We start from the raw sequence: 10,796 nt of genomic DNA, 5'->3' as shown, positions 1-10,796 counted from the left end.
AGGATGAGGATGGTCAATCATACACAAGGTGATGTGTGGGCAGGCTCGAAGATAGAAGACGTCTGGCCAGAGAAGAGCCGGATCCCACACAGTTTCCACCGCCAACGGATCTGAAGAACACCGGAGCCGCCAAGTCCTGCGCCCCAGGTGGCCACTGTCTTCAGCAGTCAGACCCGGTACTGCTGGCAGAAACAGAAATAGTTAATGGTGGGTGTGTGAATACACACCCAGCAATCTTTCAGTGCTTAATTTGTCCAGGTGGGAAAACCTCCACCTCCAGACACAGAATCACCCGTGCAGCTCTGGTCAGTCACTTCCCTGGAAGGAGTGAGAGGCGAAGACGTCGCGCTCACACTATCCGCCAATCCAGCTTCAGACTGTAGCCACAGGAAAACGGCTGCACACAGAACAATGTGTAGTCACAGAAAATCACCGCAGAGAAGGTTACCTGAGTGGTAGCTGATTTCTCGGCAGGGAGGTGGAGTTGCAGTCCGGCTTTTATGGAGGATGTGGTTGATGAGTGACAGCTGGTGTTGATGATGTGTGACAGCTGTCACTCCCAGTAGGTCCGACGCCCTCTGTGCTTGGAGCCCGCACTCCAAGCAGGGCGCCATCTGGTGGTGGTGGGCCAGCAGTACCTCCTCTTCAGCGGCCCATACAACAGTCCTTTTCTTTTGTGGAGGTGACATTAGAAGTCTGTAAACTACTACTTCCTCTTTCCAGGACAAAGAATACTGAAGCAGACAATAGAATATTTACACAGGAATCTTTCAAATGGTGAAACAAGCACCAAATTTGGCACAAATACTCCTTAGACATTAGTCTTTTGTAAAAGCACATTAGCCACCTAAATTTTCAATAGGTTACCAGGCAGGGGTTAATTCAAGAATTAGAGGTGTGAAATTTTAAAAATGCTCCAATCCTATTGAAAACTATACCACATTATTTGTCTGATCACTAAGATTCCAAAAAGGTATAGTTTGGATTATCTATGACTGCATGTTATGGAGTTATGTGGTAAAAACAGCAAGAATGGTGACAAAGGTCAATTTCAGTTTGTACAGGGGTCAAAAGTTAAAGTTCTTATAATTTTGGTAAAAAAGTGATGCAAATTATTGGTTGAGTTAAAAGGGGTTTTAAAAGTAATAGTTTGCACCATGTTCATGCTTAGTTATCAGGTTACGAGTTGACATATGTCACATGTCATAGAATCCAATGGATGTTGACCTTGTTTGACCTCAACTTTGAACACCAAACATTCAACACAGTCAAAACTATTCCATTTATTAATCCTATTAGCACAACCAATAATTTGCACCACTTTTTTTCTTTACCAAAATTGGAGCAACTTTATCTTTTGACCCCTGTACAAACTGAAATTGACCTTTGTCACCATTGTTGCTGTCTTTACCCCATAACTCCATATTATGCAGTCACAGACAGTCCAGACTATACCTTTTTGGAATCTTTGTGATCAGACAAATAATGTGATATAGTTTTCAATATGATTGGAGCATTTTTAAATTTTGACCCCTGTGTAATTCTTCAATTGTCCCCTACCTGGCTGCCTATTGAAAATTTAGATGGCTAACATGCTTTTACAAAAGAGTAATGTCTAAGGAGTATGTCTGCCAATTTTGGTGCTTGTTTACGCAAAATGAACAATTGTTACAGTTATCTGCTCCACTAGAACAAGTCATTTTGTAGTGATGTCAACAAAACCTAGTTTTAGACATTGTGCTAACTAAACAAGGCACAAACAGTCACTACATTAAATTAACACATGGACATTTGCACTTCATTTACTTTAATATCTCTGATTAATATTGCATTTAATATAGATGATGAAAATTTGGTGAAGCATGCAAGTCCACAAGGTGGTCACACGTGCACACGCTCTGTAACGCTGCATGTTCTCTTTATTTGTCATGTCTGTGTTTTATCAGCTCTTATCGGCGTTTCATCTTATTGTCTCTGTTGCTTTGTCACTTCAAGTTTACTGGAGCAGAAATCGTCCATGTTAACTTAATTACAGAGATAAAGGCGACAGTATGCTTGATCTGTGTGTGTTTGTGTGTGTGTGTGTGTGTGTGTGTGTGTGTGCACACGAGCATGCAAACTTGTTTATGTAGTTTTGTGAGTACCACTTTTAGTAAGTACTCACTTCTTGGAAGGTCCTAAAAGAGAATCTGGTTTAGGATTAGGTTACGAATGGTCTTTTGTGATGTCATACAGTGACCAAATCATATTCAGAGAGGAATTGGTTTGTTCCATGTATCTATTTGACTGTAATGATCGTAGCGTATGTATGTATGTATGTATGTATGTATGATGTATGTATGTAGTAATTAAGGGATAGTGGATACCCCACACACACAACCCCCCCCCCCAACACACACACACACACACACACACACACACACACACACACACACACACACACACACACACACACACACACACACACACGCATTGGTACGGTGGGTTTTTGCTAGTCTATTAAACAAAGGCATTCATTAAAGAAATCATACACTTTATACCCACAATTAATTGATTAATCACATGACACCAATGGAAACACAAATTTCTGCCAAACATGTCCAAAGGAATCATTCCGTCTGGATTCCCTAGTCATTCTAAAAAAGGTCTTGCTGTCTCTCAAGGGTTAATAATCCATTCATCGAGATCTTGGATCTGTCTGAAAATGTTCTAAGTCACTGTGGCACCAACCCGATCTCACGCCAAGTTCATGAGGTGATTTAATCAATTAGTTTGTGATTCCTACACAAAAAAAGTTTTACATTTTCTTGATGGTATCATGAAATTATTTTGTAATGGGATCACAAAATTTGGAGTGTCTCGGGTGAGGAGATGGCGGCGGGGTTATGGTTATGGTTAGGGTTAAAAATGACTGAAACTTGACTGCATCACCAAAATGTGATGCATTTCCCGATGGTATCACAAAACAAGACTGGGCTGGTGGTGCAGCATCTTATGTATAACATGTTAATCAGAGCAATACTCTCAACAGCCTTCCCACTTTTGATTTAAAGTTATAGAGGACAAATTTTTCTTGTCACGTTTGGGTGGGCTTATGATTATTTAATGGTAGGGCAACAAAATTCTTATTTAATGAGGAAATATGAATTTTAAACAAACCTTTACATGTCTAATACCATTAATTCACACATGCAACACACACCAGGTAACAACCAATCATATTTAAAATCATATGAATTTCCTTTGTTACCGTACTCAAATGACAGTTTGGAAAATCTAGGAAAACTAAGTCTAGGAAAAACTGTTCTCCTATTTCTCAGTGTTACCAGAGTCTGTTCCTGGTTGTAGTTGTCTGTTGAGGAAATAATTCAGTTTAATAATATGTAGCAGCATACAGACACAAGCTGAATAATTAAAAATATATATGTATTTTGTTTTATGTGAGTAGTGTGAACTCACTCAGTTGTGCAGTGCATCAGTAACATCTCATGGACACACACGATGGAAATCTGGGGCCCTATATGGGTCAGTGTTGTGAAAGTGTAGGAACACGGACCCACAACAGGGGGCGACAATGAACGGACAATGGAGGAATCAAATAACACTGTTTTTACTGTTGTGAAAAAAGGGCACAACAAATACAACTGATAACAATAGAGAGATTAAGTCTAATTCAAAGGTGTCGTGTGGGCAGGCTCGACGATAGGAGACGTCTGTCCAAGTTGAACCGGAACCAACCCGATCTCCTCCGCCACCGGACCCCGGGGATACTGGAGCCGCCAAGTCCCGAATTCCCAGGTGGCCACTGCCTCCGCTCGCCGGATCCGGTACTGCTGGCAGGAAACAGAAACAGTCAGGTGTGGATGCGGCTGCACCCAGCAACACGGAGGGTGGAGAGTCCACCTCCACCTCTCGTCAACAACAATCAAGAATGTGCAGAGTAAGCAGTTATCTCTCAGGGGGAAAAGGAGTGCAGTCCTAGCTCCCAGTCACCAGCTCCTGCGGTCCAGAGATTAAACAGGTACTCCTGCAAAAACACGTACAGAACAATACTCACGAACGGCTGAGAGTCGTTACCTCTTAGGTATGGCGATATCTCGGCAAATGAGGTGGAGATGCCGTCCTGCTGATATACCTCCGTATTGATTGGGATCAGCTGTCTCTAGTGATGGATGACAGCTGTCATCCTGGCTGCTCCTGTGAGGCGGCAGCGCCCTCTGGTGCCTGGAGCCCGCACTCCAGGCAGGGCGCCCTCTAGTGGTGGTGGGCCAGCAGTACCTCCTCTTCAGCGGCCCACACAACAGGACCCCCTCTCAACGGGCGCCTCCTGGCGCACGACCGGGTTTGTCAGGGTGGCGACGGTACAAGTCGGCCAGGAGGGCCGGGTCCAGGATGAAGCCCTTCTTCACCCAGGAGCGTTCCTCGGGGCCGTACCCCTCCCAGTCCACCAAGTACTGAAAACCCCGGCCCATTCGTCGAACGTCGAGGAGCCGGCGCACGGTCCAGGCCGGCTCTCCGTCGATGATCCGGGCAGGAGGTGGCGCCGGACCCGGAGTGCAGAGGGGTGAGGTGTGATGGGGTTTAATCCTGGAGACATGGAATACCGGATGAATCCGCAGTGAGGCCGGAAGCTGGAGCCTCACTGCGGCGGGATTGATGACCTTGAGAATCTTGTAAGGACCAATGTATCATTCCTGCAGTTTCGGGGAGTCCACTTGAAGGGGAATGTCCTTGGTGGACAACCATACCTCCTGCCCAGGACGATACGTGGGAGCCGGGGCCCGCCGCCGGTCTGCATGGTTCTTCGCCCTCGTCCGGGCCCTCAACAAAGCAGAACGGGCGGCACGCCACACCCGACGGCACTTCCGTAGGTGGGCCTGGACCGAGGGCACACCGACCTCCCCCTCAACCACCGGAAACAACGGGGGTTGATACCCCAAGCACACCTCGAAGGGGGAGAGGCCGGTGGCAGACGACACTTGACTGTTGTGGGCGTACTCGATCCAGGCCAGGTGGGTACTCCAGGCCATCGGGTGCGCGGCTGTCACACAGCGTAGGGTCTGCTCCATCTCCTGGTTGGCCCGTTCTGCTTGTCCGTTGGTCTGGGGGTGATACCCGGACGAGAGACTGACCGTGGCCCCCAGTTCCCGGCAAAAGCTCCTCCAAACATGTGAGGAGAACTGGGGGCCGCGATCCCGGTGTCTTGCGGTGGTCCGCCTTGCCCCTGGCGCAGGTGGTACAGGCCTGGATGTAACCCCAGACGTCGGCCTCCAGGGACGCCCACCAGAAGCGCTGCCGGACGACTGCCACGGTTCTTCGCACCCCAGGATGACAGGAGAGCTTAAAACCGTGACAGAAGTCCAAAACTGCAGCCCTGGCTTCTGGTGGGACGTAAAGTTTGTTCTTCGGTCCGGTTCCGGGGTCCGGGTCTCGTGTCAGGGCCTCCCGGACGGTCTTCTCCACGTCCCAGGTGAGAGCGGCCACGATAGCGGACTCCGGGATGATGGGTTCCGGGGGATCCGACGGCTACGTTTTGACCTCATCTTCATGTACCCGGGACAAAGCATCCGATCTTTGGTTTTTGGTCCCGGGACGGTAGGTGATCCGGAAGTCAAAACGGCCGAAGAACAGTGACCAGCGGGCTTGCCTGGGGTTCAGCCGCTTGGCGGTCCTGATATACTCCAGGTTCCGGTGGTCAGTGAAGACCGTGAATGGCATGGACGTTCCCTCCAACAGATGTCTCCACTCCTCAAGAGCCTTTTTTCACCGCAAGGTGCTCTCGAGTGCCGACGTCATAGTTCCGTTCGGCTGGGGTCAACCTGCGGGAAAAATAGGCACACGGGTGAAGGACCTTATCGGTCTTCCCGCTCTGGGATAGCACGGCTCCTATCCCTGAGTCCGAGGCGTCTACTTCAACCACTAACTGGCGATTAGGATCAGGCTGCACCAGAACAGGTGCAGACGAGAAGCGCCGTTTCAACTCCTTGAATGCGACATCGCACCGATCCGACCAGGTGAAGGGGACTTTTGGTGAGGTCAGGGCTGTCAGGGGGCTAACTACCTGACTGTAGCCCTTAATGAACCTCCTGTAGAAATTAGCAAAGCCTAGGAACTGTTGCAATTTCCTACGGCTTGTGGGTTGGGGCCAGTCTCTTACCGCCGCAACCTTGGCCGGATCAGGAGCGACGGAGTTGGAGGAGATGATGAACCCCAGGAAGGACAAAAAAGTGTGGTGGAACTCACACTTCTCGCCCTTCACAAACAGCCGGTTCTCCAACAACCGCTGCAGGACCTGACGTACATGCCTGACATGAGTCTCAGGATCCGGAGAAAAGATGAGTATATCGTCTAGATATACGAAGACGCAGGAAGTCCCGCAAGACGTCGTTAACCAAGGCTTGGAACGTCGCGGGGGCGTTTGTGAGGCCGAACGGCATGACCAGGTACTCAAAGTGACCTAAGGGGGTGTTAAATGCCGTTTTCCACTCGTCTCCCTTCCGGATCCGAACCAGATGATACGCATTTCTAAGATCAAGCTTGGTAAAAATTTTGGCTCCATGCAGGGGTGTGAACACCGAATCCAACAGGGGCAACGGGTATCGGTTGCGAACCGTGATTTCGTTCAGCCCCCTATAATCAATGCATGGACGAAGTCCGCCGTCTTTTTTACCCACAAAAAAGAAACCTGCGCCCATCGGGGAGGTGGAATTCCGGATCAACCCGGCAGCTAACGAGTCCCGGATGTAGGTCTCCATTGATTCACGCTCAGGCCGTGAGAGGTTGTACAGCCTACTGGACGGGAACTCACTGCCCGGAACCAAATCAATGGCACAATCGTACGGACGGTGGGGGGGAAGCGTGAGAGCCAGATCCTTGCTGAACACGTCGACAAGGTCGTGGTACTCCACCGGCACCGTCCCCAGATTGGGCGGGACTCTGACCTCCTCCTTAGCTTGGGAGCCGGGAGGAACCGAGGAACCTAGACACACCCGATGGCAGGTCTCGCTCCACTGAACCACTACCCCGGACGGCCAATCAATCCGGGGATTGTGCTTCAACATCCAGGGAAAACCTAAAACCACACGGGAAGTGGCCTGAGTCACAAAAAACTCGATCACCTCCCGGTGGTTTCCTTACACCACCAGCGTTACAGGTGGTGTCTTATGCGTGATCGGAGGGAGTAGGGAGCCATCTAGTGCCCGAACCTGTACAGGCGAGGTAAGCGCCACCAGAGGGAGCCCTATCTCCCTGGCCCATCTGCTATCCAACAGATTCCCCTCAGAGCCTGTGTCCACCAGTGCTGGGGCCTTCAGGGTTGAGTTCTCATAAAGGATCGTAACTGGGAGTCGTGTGGAAATGTGGGTGTGTCCCACGTGAATGTCTCGGCCCACCCCTAGCCCAGTTTCTAGGGGCGGGCGTTGGAGTTTAACCGCTCGGGGCAGTCTCTCATATGGTGCTCTATTGCACCACAAACAAAACAAGCTCCATGGGCCCATCTCCTCTGTGCATCTGGTGCCCTAAATGTTGCCCTACTCGTGTCCATAGCTTCGTCAGTAGGGGGAGCTGTGGCCCCACGGAGCGCAGGGGCCGTGGAGCGTGGGGAAGGCGGAGCGCGGTCGGAACCGGAAGGGAGAGGGACGGCGCGTGCCCGGCCACGCCCTTCGTCTCGTTCCCGCCGACGTTCTTCTAACCGGTTGTCTAACCGTATGACGAGATCGATGAGCCCATCTAAGTCCCGCGGTTCGTCCTTAGCCACCAGGTGCTCCTTAAGAACCAAAGACAGTCCGTTTACAAAGGCGGCGCGGAGGGCAGCGCTATTCCAGCCGGATCTCGCAGCCGCAATGCGGAAGTCGACTGCATAGGCAGCTGCGCTCCGGCGCCCCTGTCTCATTGACAGTAGCACGGTTGAAGCGGTTTCGCCTCTATTAGGGTGATCGAACACGGTTCTGAGCTCCCTTACAAACCCATCGTATGTCAGAAGGAGCCGTGAAGTCTGCTCCCAGAGCGCTGTAGCCCAAGCGCGTGCCTCACCGCGAAGCAGGTTTATAACATAAGCTACTTTACTAGCATCGGTCGCGTACATAACGGGACGCTGTGCGAAGACGAGCGAACACTGCATCAGAAAATCCACGCACGTCTCCACACAGCCTCCGTACGGCTCTGGGGGGCTTATGTATGCTTCCGGGGAAGGTGGGAGAGGTCGTTGAACAACCAGTGGAACGTCAACGCTACGCACAGGGTCTACGGGAGGGAGAGCCGCAGCGGCGCCCGGAGGGCGCGCTTCCACCTGCGCGGCGAGAGCCTCCACCCTGCGGTTCAGGAGGACGTGCTGCTCGGTCATCAAATCTAACCGAGTTGTGAAAGCGGTGAGGATCCGCTGCAACTCACCGATTACCCCTCCTGCGGACACCTGCGCGTCCTGTTCTTCCATTGGCCGTTCAACAGCCGGTTGACGCCCCTCGGGATCCATGACGCTGGCCGAGATATCCTGTTGTGAAAGTGTAGGAACACGGACCCACAACAGGGGGCGACAATGAACGGACAATGGAGGAATCAAATAACACTGTTTTTACTGTTGTGAAAAAAGGGCACAACAAATACAACTGATAACAGAGAGATTAAGTCTAATTCAAAGGTGTCGTGTGGGCAGGCTCGACGATAGGAGACGTCTGTCCAAGTCGAACCGGAACCAACCCGATCTCCTCCACCACCGGACCCCGGGGATACTGGAGCCGCCAAGTCCCGAATTCCCAGGTGGCCACTGCCTCCGCTCGCCGGATCCGGTACTGCTGGCAGGAAACAGAAACAGTCAGGTGTGGATGCGGCTGCACCCAGCAACACGGAGGGTGGAGAGTCCACCTCCACCTCTCGTCAACAACAATCAAGAATGTGCAGAGTAAGCAGTTATCTCTCAGGGGGAAAAGGAGTGCAGTCCTAGTTCCCAGTCACCAGCTCCTGCGGTCCAGAGATTAAACAGGTACTCCTGCAAAAACACGTACAGAACAATACTCACGAACGGCTGAGAGTCGTTACCTCTTAGGTATGGCGATATCTCGGCAAATGAGGTGGAGATGCCGTCCTGCTGATATACCTCCGTATTGATTGGGATCAGCTGTCTCTAGTGATGGATGACAGCTGTCATCCTGGCTGCTCCTGTGAGGCGGCAGCGCCCTCTGGTGCCTGGAGCCCGCACTCCAGTCAGGGCGCCCTCTAGTGGTGGTGGGCCAGCAGTACCTCCTCTTCAGCGGCCCACACAACAGGTCAGAGTGAGTAAATGATGAGGAAAACATTGGATGTCTGTAAAGTTGATGATTTGTATGAAAAATAGTACTTAAATCATATGTAATTTGCCCAGTTAGATATGACCTCTGAAAATGGAGGGACTGTGCACAAAAATATCAAAGGATAATGTGACATTTTATTAACCCACTTCAATTGAAGCTGGCAGTTTACACGACAAGAACATCTGGATTATTTCAATTCAACTCCACTGCGATGATGTACAGTGGCAAAACGTCCAAATATTTATGGACCTGACTGTAAAAAGTCTGTTTTTTTTGTTTTTTTTATCAAATGGATTAAATGACATATTTTGAATCTTTGGAGTTCCTGATGAGATATTGTTATCAGTCAGATTCAGGTTCCAGACTTTTAGACCCCTGAAATATTAATTATTATTATTTTTCTATTTATTATACTCATAATTTGAAGACATTATGAGAGGTGCTTTAATAATGCTGAAGGAAAATGACAGGTCATGACAGAGGAGACGAAAACGAAACAGAGTGACGTGCGGTGTGGAAATCAAGAAGCTCTGGGTGAAAGCAGGAACCTTGTGGTTTATGTGTGTGTGTGTGTGTGTGTGTGTGTGTGTGTGTGTGTGTGTGTGTGTGTGTGTGTATGTGTGTGCGTGTGTGATGTGCGAGTGCATACCAGAAGATGTCAAAGAATTTCCATGAAGCTGCATGAAACCCCACAGGCTGCAGCTTCCCTTTTTACCATAATAGCATTTACACACTGTCAAAACAAAAACATCTCACGGACACATTCACATGATATTCCGTATTCCAGCCGGAAAAACCCCTTGGAGAGCACATGCTTCCATCATGTCTGAGCAATCCTGGAATTTTGCATTCAGATTAGCACAACTGAAGTTGTGTTTGTTGCAGCAATTTCATTAATGTGTCCTTAAATGTGCCCCCAGTGATGTTTACAGACACTTTTTAAACTGTACTTTATTCATATGTTTTCCACAAAGATTAGTGTGTCAGTTTTGGGGGAACCTGCTGAGGTAGAGGTTATTGTGTGACAAAATAAAAAGAAACAAACAAACCAAACAAACCAAAAAATATGGAATCCACATCCACATACTGATCAAGATCAAAGGTTAACAGGTCTTTTTTTGGTTTTGCTTAACAAGATTAAGATTAAGATTGTGTGATAATCTTTAGAGAAACTGAGAGTTTAGAAATGTACCATTTCATCATGTTAAAAAAGTAAGAAAAAATAATTAAGAACCCACATTCTGACAACAAATGATGCTAAAATGTAACAATTTGTCCAGCATGACAATTTTTTTCTCCAAATTTCGTGTTGATTGGATGAAAATAGTTTGTGTAATCATACTACTACTACTACTACTACTACTACTACTACTACTAATAATAATAATAATAATAATAATAATAATAACAATAAACAAGGCAAAAGTACACATATGAACAAACTAAGTAAAGAAATGAAATTCTGCTGATTACATAGAAAAGGCTTAATGGTGCAGTTATTTTATTGCTTAT

This window comes from Thalassophryne amazonica, chromosome 3 (assembly GCF_902500255.1).
Source record: "Thalassophryne amazonica chromosome 3, fThaAma1.1, whole genome shotgun sequence".
In the NCBI taxonomy this organism is placed as follows: domain Eukaryota; kingdom Metazoa; phylum Chordata; class Actinopteri; order Batrachoidiformes; family Batrachoididae; genus Thalassophryne; species Thalassophryne amazonica.
Note: the sequence above shows the minus strand (reverse complement) of the source record.